The sequence below is a fragment of the Scyliorhinus canicula genome, chromosome 21 (assembly GCF_902713615.1).
Source record: "Scyliorhinus canicula chromosome 21, sScyCan1.1, whole genome shotgun sequence".
Taxonomy (NCBI): Eukaryota; Metazoa; Chordata; class Chondrichthyes; order Carcharhiniformes; family Scyliorhinidae; genus Scyliorhinus; species Scyliorhinus canicula.
In genome coordinates this window covers 2,348,692-2,359,746 of record NC_052166.1, presented here as the reverse complement: position 1 = coordinate 2,359,746, position 11,055 = coordinate 2,348,692, and positions in this window count along the sequence as shown.

The window sequence follows — 11,055 nt, the reverse complement described above, 5'->3', positions numbered from 1 at the left end:
TTTAACCTTCCCCAGAAAGAGCAACAGAGCAGGAAAAACCCTCTGACAGAATCAGCTAGATTCCTGAATACGGATTGGCGAACATTCCCGCGACCTCAGCAGCTTTCTAGCACGGACTAAATGGACTAAATGGTCTCCTTGTGTGCTGTAAAACTCGGTGATCCTCATACATCACCCTGAAGCACCTTTGCCGTGTTGGATGGACATGGAGGGAAGCACCGCTGTGTTGGGAGCCTGCCACATGTCAGATGTGAGATTGGACACATTCTTCCACCGGCCTGCCAGCTCCTCGACTACAATGGCAATGCCATTGCTGCCAGTGGCTCATGCCAGCCTGTGGTATCCCATCGTTCTTCAAAAGCAACGCTGCGATTTGAAATTGTAGGAACCAACAGAGCTTCCCTGCTCGGTGCTCGGGCCTGACAGAGCTTCCCTGCTCGGTGCTCGGGCCTGACAGAGCTTCCCTGCTCGGGCCTGACAGAGCTTCCCTGCTCGGTGCTCGGGCCTGACAGAGCTTCCCTGCTCGGTGCTCGGGCCTGACAGAGCTTCCCTGCTCGGTGCTCGGGCCTGACAGAGCTTCCCTGCTCAGTGCTCGGGCCTGACAGAGCTTCCCTGCTCGGTGCTCGGGCCTGACAGAGCTTCCCTTCTCGGGCCTGACAGAGCTTCCCTGCTCGGTGCTCGGGCCTGACAGAGCTTCCCTGCTCGGTGCTCGGGCCTGACAGAGCTTCCCTGCTCGGTGCTCGGGCCTGACAGGGCTTCCCTGCTCGGTGCTCGGGCCTGACAGAGCTTCCCTGCTCAGTGCTCGGGCCTGACAGAGCTTCCCTGCTCGGTGCTCGGGCCTGACAGAGCTTCCCTGCTCGGTGCTCGGGCCTGACAGAGCTTCCCTGCTCGGTGCTCGGGCCTGACAGAGCTTCCCTGCTCGGTGCTCGGGCCTGACAGAGCTTCCCTGCTCGGTGCTCGGGCCTGACAGAGCTTCCCTGCTCGGGCCTGACAGAGCTTCCCTGCTCGGGCCTGACAGAGCTTCCCTGCTCGGTGCTCGGGCCTGACAGAGCTTCCCTGCTCGGTGCTCGGGCCTGACAGAGCTTCCCTGCTCGGTGCTCGGGCCTGACAGAGCTTCCCTGCTCGGGCCTGACAGAGCTTCCCTGCTCTGTGCTCGGGCCTGACAGAGCTTCCCTGCTCAGTGCTCGGGCCTGACAGAGCTTCCCTGCTCAGTGCTCGGGCCTGACAGAGCTTCCCTGCTCGGTGCTCGGGCCTGACAGAGCTTCCCTGCTCGGTGCTCGGGCCTGACAGAGCTTCCCTGCTCGGTGCTCGGGCCTGACAGAGCTTCCCTGCTCGGTGCTCGGGCCTGACAGAGCTTCCCTGCTCGGTGCTCGGGCCTGACAGCACTTCCCTGCTCGGTGCTCGGGCCTGACAGAGCTTCCCTGCTCGGGCCTGACAGAGCTTCCCTGCTCGGGCCTGACAGAGCTTCCCTGCTCGGTGCTCGGGCCTGACAGAGCTTCCCTGCTCGGTGCTCGGGCCTGACAGAGCTTCCCTGCTCGGTGCTCGGGCCTGACAGAGCTTCCCTGCTCGGTGCTCGGGCCTGACAGAGCTTCCCTGCTCGGACCTGACAGAGCTTCCCTGCTCGGTGCTCGGACCTGACAGAGCTTCCCTGCTCGGTGCTCGGGCCTGCAAACTCCTGAATCTTGTGCAGCTGGTTCACACCATGTCGTCCGCAGAGGCAACGGCCTCGTCAGATGTCAACTTCCAAGCCCAATTAGATGACATCATAGCGCGATACCACAGCGTCTTTGAAGGTATGGGCACACTCCCTTACCAATGCAAGATACTGCTGAAGCCGAATGCCACACCTGTGGTTCATGCATCGCGTCGGGTACCGGCACCCCCTAAGGACCACCTCAAGCAGCAGCTGCAAGACCTCCAGGACCAGGGCGTCATTTCTAATGTCACAGGTCCCACGGACTGGGTTAGCTCCATGGTCTGTGTCAATAAACCATCAGGGGAACTTCGCATTTGTATCGACCCCAAAGATTTGAACCGTAACATCATGAGGGAACACTACCCTATCCCTAAACGAGAAGAGCTCACCAGCGAAATGGCTCACGCCAAGTTTTTCACGAAGCTGGATGCCTCCAAGGGGTTTTGGCAAATACAGTTGGATGCGACTTAATAGAGCCAATGCTCGTTCGGTCAACCAGAATTCGTTGCCTGCCACAGAGACTGAATTTATAGACTGCATGATCTTGTGATCCGTTTACACATCTGTACATATTGCTTCTTCCTAATTTGTTATCTGCCCTCTATCTGCACTGGACACTTTCCCATGTAAATACGTTAACATACTTTGTATATAGTCAGGCTCCTGTACACACACACTCACTATTTATTGACCTACACACATTTTTTATAAAACAAAAGGGGAGGAGATGTCATAATATACACACAGGTATATGATGGTGCACAGACAGGCAGTGATTGACCAATGAACACACAGAACACAGCAGCCAATCACTAGACAGGACACGGCCACTATAAAGCCAGAGGGCACTAGTTTTCCCGCTCTCTCGGGATCCAGCCTCTGAGATAGTCAGAGCCCGTGAGCAGCAACTAGTACAAACACCATGTGGTAGTGAGATAGTCTGGTCAGGTTAGCCTCAGGTCTCCAGTCAACTCAGCATAGTGTCAACCCACAGTTAAAGTATGTATGATAGTTAAGAGTTCAATAAAATCGAGTTGCATTTCTTCAAGTGTTGGAAGCCTGTCTCTCTCACTGCTATGGTAAACGCAGTCCTCGCAGACCCAGCTTACCCAACACATCACTCCCAATCTCTGTAACCTCCTCCAGCCCCTACACCCCTCCCTATCTCTGTAACCCCCTCCAGCCCCTACAACCCTCCCTATCTCTGTAACCTCCTCCAGCCCCTACACCCCTCCCTATCTCTGTAACCCCCTCCAGCCCCTACAACCCTCCCTATCTCTGTAACCTCCTCCAGCCCCTACAACCCTCCCTATCTCTGTAACCTCCTCCAGCTCCCTACACCCCTCCCTATATCTGTAACCTCCTCCAGCCCCTACAACCCTCCCTATCTCTGTAACCTCCTCCAGCCACCACAACCCTCCCTATCTCTGTAACCTCCTCCAGCCCCTACAACCCTCCCTATCTCTGTAACCTCCTCCAGCCCCTACACCCCTCCCTATCTCTGTAACCCCCTCCAGCCCCTACAACCCTCCCTATCTCTGTAACCTCCTCCAGCCCCTACACCCTCCCTATCTCTGTAACCTCCTCCAGCCACCACAACTCTCCCTATCTCTGAAACCTCCTCCAGCCACCACAACCCTCCCTATCTCTGAAACCTCCTCCAGCTCCTACACCCCTCCCTATCTCTGAAACCTCCTCCAGCCACCACAACCCTCCCTATCTCTGAAACCTCCTCCAGCTCCTACAACCCTCCCTATCTCTGAAACCTCCTCCAGCTCCTACAAACCTCCCTATCTCTGAAACCTCCTCCAGCCCCTACACCCTCCCTATCTCTGAAACCTCCTCCAGCCCCTACACCCCTCCCTATCTCTGTAACCTCCTCCAACCCCGACAACCCTCCCTATCTGTAACCTCCTCCAGCCCCTACACCCCTCCCTATCTCTGTAACCTCCTCCAGCCCCTACACCCCCCTCCCTATCACTGTAACCTCCTCCAGCCCCTACACCCCTCCCTATCTCTGAAACCTCCTCCAGCCACCATAGCCCTCCCTATCTCTGTAACCTCCTCCAGCCCCCTACAACCCTCCCTATCTCTGTAACCTCCTCCAGCCCCTACAACCCTCCCTATCTCTGTAACCTCCTCCAGTACCTACAACCCTCCCTATCTCTGTCACCTCCTCCAGCCCCTACAGACCCTGCCTATCTCTGTAACCTCCTCCTGCCCCTACAACCCTCCTCCAGCCCCTACACCCTATCTCTGTAACCTCCTCCAGTACCTACAACCCTCCCTATCTCTGTAACCTCCTCCAGCCTCTACAACCTCCCTATCTCTGTAACCTCCTCCAGCCCCTACAACCCTCCCTATCTCTGAAACTTCCTCCAGCCCCCACAACCCTCCCTATCTCTGTAACCTACTCCAGTACCTACAACCCTCCCTATCTCTGTCACCTCCTCCAGCCCCTACAGACCCTCCCTATCTCTGTAACCTCCTCCAGCCCCTACAACCCTCCTCCAGCCCGTACACCCTCCCTATCTCTGTAATCTCCTCCAGTACCTACAACACACCCTATTTATGTAACCTCCAGCCCCTACACCCCTCCCTATCTCTGTAACCACCTCCAGCGCCTACACCCTCCCTATCTCTGTAACCTCCTCCAGCCCCTACAACCCTCCCTATCTCTGTAATCTCCTCCAGCTCCTACAATCCTCCCTATTTCTGTAACCTCCAACCCCTACAATCCTCCCTATCTCTGTAACGTCCTCTAGCCCCCACAACTCTCCCTATGTAACCTCCTCCAGCCCCTACAACCCTCCCTATCTCTGTAATCTCCTCCAACCCCTACAACCCTCCCTATCTCTGTAACCTCCTTCAGCCCCCACAACCCTTCCTATCTCTGTAACCTCCTCCAGCCCCGACAACCCTCCCTATCTCTATAACCTCCTCCAGCCCTTACACCCCTCCCTATCTCTGTAACCTCCTCCAGCCCCTACACCCCCTCCCTATCTCTGTAACCTCCCCCAGCCCCTACAACCCGTTCCTATCTCTGTAACTTCCTCCAGCCCCTACAACCCTCCCTATCTCTGTAACCTCCTCCAGCCCCTACAACCCTCCCTATCTCTGTAATCTCCAGCCCCTACAACCCTCCCTATTTCTGTAACCTCCTCCAGCCCTGACAACCCTCCCAATCTCTGTAACCTCCTCCAGCCCCTACAACCCTCCCTATCTCTGTAACCTCCTCCAGCCCCGACACCCCTCCCTATTTGTAACCTCCTCCAGCCCCTACATCCCTCCCTATCTCTGTAACCTCCTCCAGCCCCGACAACCCTTCCTATCTCTGAAACCTCCTCCAGCCCCGACAACCCTGCCTATCTGTATAACCTCCTCTAGCCCCTACACCCCTCCCTATCTCTGTAACCTCCTCCAGCCCCTATACCCCTCCCTATCTCTAACCTCCTCCAGCCCCTACACCCCTCCCTATCTCTGTAACCTCCTCCAGCCCCTACAACCCTATCTCTATAACCTCCCCCAGCCACTACAACCCTCCCTATCTCTGTAACTTCCTCCAGCCCCTACAACCCTCCCTATCTCTGTAATCTCCAGCCCCTGCAACCCTCCCTATTTCTGTAACCTCCTCCAGTCCCTACAACCCCTCCCTATCTCTGTAACCTCCTCCAACCCCGACAACCCTCCCTATCTCTGTAACCTCCTCCAGTCCCTACACCCCTCCCTATCTCTGTAACCTCCTCCAACCCCGACAACCCTCCCTATCTCTGTAACCTCCTCCAGCCCCTACACTCCTCCCTATCTCTGTAACCTCCTCCAGCCCCGACAACCCTCTCTATCTCTGTCACCTCCCTATCTGTAACCTCCTGCAACCCTCTGGGATCTCTGTGTTCCTCCAATTCTGGCCTCTCCAGCATCCCCCGATACCCATTGTCCTTTCGGTCCAACAATTGAGGAGCTTGATTAAAATAAATCAGCATTGTGCTCCACCATTGGCGACCATGCAGCTGCCTGGGGGTGCCAAGGTCTGGAATTACCTTCCAAAGCCTCTCTATCTGTCTCTCTTCATCTCTCTGTGTATGTGTGTGTGTGTCTCTCTCTCTGTCTCTCTCTCTGTCTGTCCGTGTGTGCCTCTCTCTGTGCCTGTCTCTCTGTGTATGTGTGTGTGTCTCTCTCTCTCTGTCTCTCTCTGTGTCTCTCTCTGTGTGCCTCTCTCTGTGCCTGTCTCTCTGTGTATGTGTGTGTGTGTGTCTCTCTCTGTGTCTCTCTCTGTGTCTCTCTCTGTGTGCCTCTCTCTGTGTCTGTCTCTCTGTGTATGTGTGTGTCTCTCTCTCTCTTTCTCTCTCTCTGTGTGTCTCTCTATGTCTATCTCTCTGTCTCTCTGTGTCTGTGTGTGTTTGTGTGTGCGTGTGTATCTCTCTCTCTTTCTGTCTGTCTCTATCTGTCTTTCTGTCCCATTCGCTCTCTGTACTCGGTGTCTCTTTCTGTGTTTCTCTCCACCTCTGTCACTCCGTCTCTATTCAGCCTTTTCACCCCACCTGTGTCTCTCTCTCTCTGTCTTCATCTCGCTCTCTCTGTTCCTCTCTCTTATTCTGTCTCTCTCTGTATCTCCCTCTCTGTTCCTCTCTCTTACTCTGTCTCTCTCTGTATCTCCCTCTCTGTTCCTCTCTCTTATTCTGTCTCTCTCTCTGTGTGGTAGTATGACTAGAGGTACTACGGTACCTGGGAGTGTGAGCTACCATTGGTGGAGAAGGCGCGCTGCTCATTGGCCCAAGTGTTTGCATTTCATTGGTCGGAATGTAAGGTAGCTCCGCCCAGTGAGGAGGGTTATAAGAACCCGTGTTCCCCAGCAGCCGGCCTCTTTCTGTACTCGAGCTGCTGGGGAAACACCTTGTTGATTAAAGCCTTCAATTCGGACTACATCCTCGTTTCAGTAGTTATTGATCACGCATCACTCTGTATCTCCCTCTCTGTGTCTCTCTCTGCCTGTCTCTCTCTCTGTCCGTCTTGGTCTCTCGCTCGGTCTCACTCTCTATTTGCCTATCTGCCTACTCTCTGCCCTTCTGTTTCTCTCTGTCTCTCTCTCTCTGTTTCTCACTCTCTTTGTCCCTTCATCCCTGCCTCCCTCACTTTACTTTGCTCTTTTATCTCTCTGTCACTTTTTTTCTCTTTCTCTGTCTCCTTCTCTCTATCTCTCTTTCTGTCTCTCTGTCCATTTCTTTGTCTGTCTCTCTCTCTCTCTGTCCATCTCTCTCTGTCTGTCTCTCCCTCCATCTCTCTCGATCTCCCTGTCTCTCTCACTGTCTTTTTCTTTATCTCTTTTCCTGTCTCTCTGCCTGTCTCTCTTTCTCTCTCTGTCTTTTTTTGTCTCTCTCTCGCTCTGTCTTTCTGTCTTTTCCTCTGAGTCTCTTGCTCGCTCTCTCTGTGTCTCTCCTTCTGTCTGTCTCCCTCTCTCTCTGTCTCTCTCTGACTTTCTCTCTCTGTTTCTCTCTTTTTCTGTCTTTGTCTCTCTGTCTCGTTCTCTGTCTGTCTCTCTCTCTGTTTTTCTCTGATTCTCCGTCTGCTCCTCTGTTTTTTCTCTCTGTCTCTTTTTCTGTCTCTCTCTCTGTCTCTCTCTTTCTGTCCCTCTCTGTCTGTCTGTCTCCCTGTCTCGGTCTCTCTCTCTGTCTCTCTCTCCCTCTCTCTCTGATAGTGAGTGGGTGTGTGAGAGTGTGTGTGTCAGTGTGAGCGAGTCAGAGCGTGCGTTAACGTGTGTGAACCTATGTGAATGTGTATGAGTCTGTGCGACCGAGTGTGTGTCTACGTGTGTGTACGTGCGTGTGTGATTGTCATTGCATGTCTGAGTATACGAGTATGTGTGTGATTGTGAGTGTGTGTTTTGTGAATGAATGTGTGTGTGAGTGAGTGTGAGTTGTGAGTGTGCTTGTGTGTGAATATGTGTGTGCGTGTATATGTGTGTGTATGTATGTGAGTGTGTTAGTGTGTGAGTGTGTGTGTATGAATTTAAGTGTGTGTTGGTGTGGGTGTATGTGTTAGTGTGAGTGTGTGTGAGTTTGAGTGTGTGAGTACATGAACAGGCGCCGGAATGTGGCGACTAGGGGCTTTTCACAGTAACTTCATTTGAAGCCTACTCGTGACAATAAGTGATTTTCATTTCATGACAGTGAGTGAGTGTGAGTGTGTGATAGTGTGTGTGAGTGAGTGTGTGTTAGTGTGTGTGTGTGAGTGAGTGTGTGTGTTAGTGTGTGTGTGTGAGTGAGTGTGTGTGAAGTGTGTGTGTGTGAATGTGATGTGTGAGTGTGTGTGTGATGTGTGTGTGAATATGAGTGTGTGATAGTGATGTGTGAGTGTGTGTGTGATATTATGTGTGTCTGTGAATATGAGTGTGTGAGAGTGTATGTATGAGTGTGTGTGATATAGTGTGTATGTGTGAAAGTGTGTGTGATAGTGTATGTGATAATGTGTGTGTGAGTGTGTGTGTGAGTGTGTGTGTGAGTGTGTGTGTGTGATAATGTGTGATAGTGTGTGATATTGTGTGTGTGAGCATGTGTCAGTGTGTATGTTGGTATTAGTGCTATTGTGTGAGTAATTGTGTGTGTGAGTGTGTGATATTGTGCGTGAGCATATGTGTCAGTGTGTATGTTGGTATGAGTGTGACTGTGTGAGTGATTGTGTGTGTGAGTGTGTGATAGTGTGTGAGTGAGTGTGTGGGATAGTGTGTGTGAGTGTGTATGTCAGTGTGAGTTAGTATGTCAGTGTGAGTGTGTATGTTAGTATGAGTGTGTCAGTGTGCATGTTATAGTGTGTGAGTATGAGTGTGTGATAGTGTATGTATGAGTGTGTGTGTGTGAGTGTGTGAGATAGTGTGTGTGGGTGTGTATGGGATAGTGTGTATGTGAGTGTGTGTGTGATATAGTGTGTGTGTGTGAGATAGTGTCATGTGAGAGTGCCCTTTAAGAAAAAGGTGTTTAAGAAATGTACCTTTACGAAATTGAGCTGCTCATGTTACTGGAGTGATGTCAGACTGTGGGTAGAGCTGAGCTCTGGCTGCGGTGATGTCAGAGTGTGGGTGGAGCTGAGCTCTGGCTGCAGTGATGTCAGAGTGTGGGTGGAGCTGAGCTCTGGCTGCAGTGATGTCAGAGTGTGGGTGGAGCTGAGCTCTGGCTGCAGTGATGTCAGAGTGTGGGTGGAGCTGGGCTCTGGCTGCAGTGATGTCAGAGTGTGGGTGGAGTTGAGCTCTGGCTGCAGTGATGTCAGAGTGTGGGTGGAGCTGAGCTCTGGCTGCGGTGATGTCAGAGTGTGGGTGGAGCTGAGCTCTGGCTGCGGTGATGTCAGAGTGTGGGTGGAGCTGGGCTCTGGCTGCAGTGATGTCAGAGTGTGGGTGGAGCTGAGCTCTGGCTGCAGTGATGTCAGAGTGTGGGTGGAGCTGAGCTCTGGCTGCAGTGATGTCAGAGTGTGGGTGGAGCTGAGCTCTGGCTGCAGTGATGTCAGAGTGTGGGTGGAGCTGAGCTCTGGCTGCGGTGATGTCAGAGTGTGGGTAGAGCTGAGCTCTGGCTGCAGTGATGTCAGAGTGTGGGTGGAGCTGAGCTCTGGCTGCAGTGATGTCAGAGTGTGGGTGGAGCTGAGCTCTGGCTGCAGTGATGTCAGAGTGTGGGTGGAGCTGAGCTCTGGCTGCAGTGATGTCAGAGAGTGGGTGGAGCTGAGCTCTGGCTGCAGTGATGTCAGAGTGTGGGTGGAGCTGGGCTCTGGCTGCAGTGATGTCAGAGTGTGGGTGGAGCTGGGCTCTGGCTGCAGTGATGTCAGAGTGTGGTGGAGCTGAGCTCTGGCTGCAGTGATGTCAGAGTGTGGGTGGAGCTGGGCTCTGGCTGCAGTGATGTCAGAGTGTGGGTGGAGCTGGGCTCTGGCTGCAATGATGTCAGAGTGTGGGTGGAGCTGAGCTCTGGCTGCAGTGATGTCAGAGTGTGGGTGGAGCTGAGCTCTGGCCGCAGTGATGTTAGAGTGTGGGTGGAGCTGAGCTCTGGCTGCAGTGATGTCAGAGTGTGGGTGGAGCTGAGCTCTGGCTGCAGTGATGTCAGAGTGTGGGTGGGGCTGAGCTCTGGCTGCAGTGATGTCAGAGTGTGGGTGGAGCTGAGCGCTACTGCTTTTTTAGTTTCAGTTTGAGAAAGAGTTTGGGTGTGTCTGTGTTTATCAGTGAGCTGAATCTGAAGTTAAAAGTGAGCTGCACTGCTGTTGATCTCTGCCAGTAAAAGACTATCTATGGATCATTTGGGTGAACTCAGAATTGTTAAAAAGGTCTCAGTATTGATGAGAATCTTGGGCAGAATTCTCCCCTACCTGGCGGGGCAGGGGGTCCTGGTGTAGCAGAGTGACGCTATTCTTTGCACCTTTGGGGGCCAAGCCCTCACATTGATGGGCTAGGCCCGCGCCGGAGCGGTTGGCACCACGCTGACTGGCGCCAAAACTGGCACAACGGCCTTTGATGCCCGCCGGCCGGTGCCGGGGCTGGACGAAAGGCCTTCGCCGGTTCACGCATGCGTCACCACCGGCGCATGCGCGCTGGGGGATTCTCTTCAGCCTCCGCCATGGTGGAGGCCGTGGCGGCGGCGGAAGAAAAAGAGTGCCCCCACGGCACTGGCCCGCCCGCCGATCGGTGGGCCCCGATCGCGGGCCTGGCCACCGTGGGGGCACCCCCCCCGGGGTCCGATCTCCCCGCGCCCCCCCCCCCCCCCCAGGACCCCGGGGGCCCGCTCGCGCCGCCGATCCCGCCGCCACCAGAGGTGGTTCAAACCATGGCGGCGGGAGAGGCCTCCCAGCGGCGGGACGTCGGCCCATCACGGGCCGGAGAATCGTCGCAGGGGGCTCGCCGCTCGGGGCGGACGTCACACCGACCCTGCGGGTGTCGGAGAATTCCGCCACTAATTTGCTCCTGTTTGAAGGTTTGTTAAGTCTTTTGGATGTTAAAAGGACAGCATACAGGTTACTTAGTGTTGTATTCTTTGGGGAGGGTGTATTTGATTTACTGGTTGCTAAGATGTTCACTGTATGTTTTAAAAAGGTTAACTTGAGTTCATAGAATAAACATTGTTTGTTTTAAAAAACCACTGGTCCATTTTCTGCTGTACCACACCTGTAGAGTGGGCCGTGTGCTCCCCATACCACAATCTATTCAAAGTTGTGGATCAGGGGAACTCCATGATACACTTTGGGATTAGGGTTAGGGTCAAGGTTCACCCTAATTTAGTGTGTGTGATAGTGTGTGTGCACGTGCGTGTGTGTGTGTGGGATAGCGTGAGTGTGTGTGAGCGTGATATTGTATGAGTGTCTGTGAGTATGATATTGTGTGAGTGTGTGTGTGA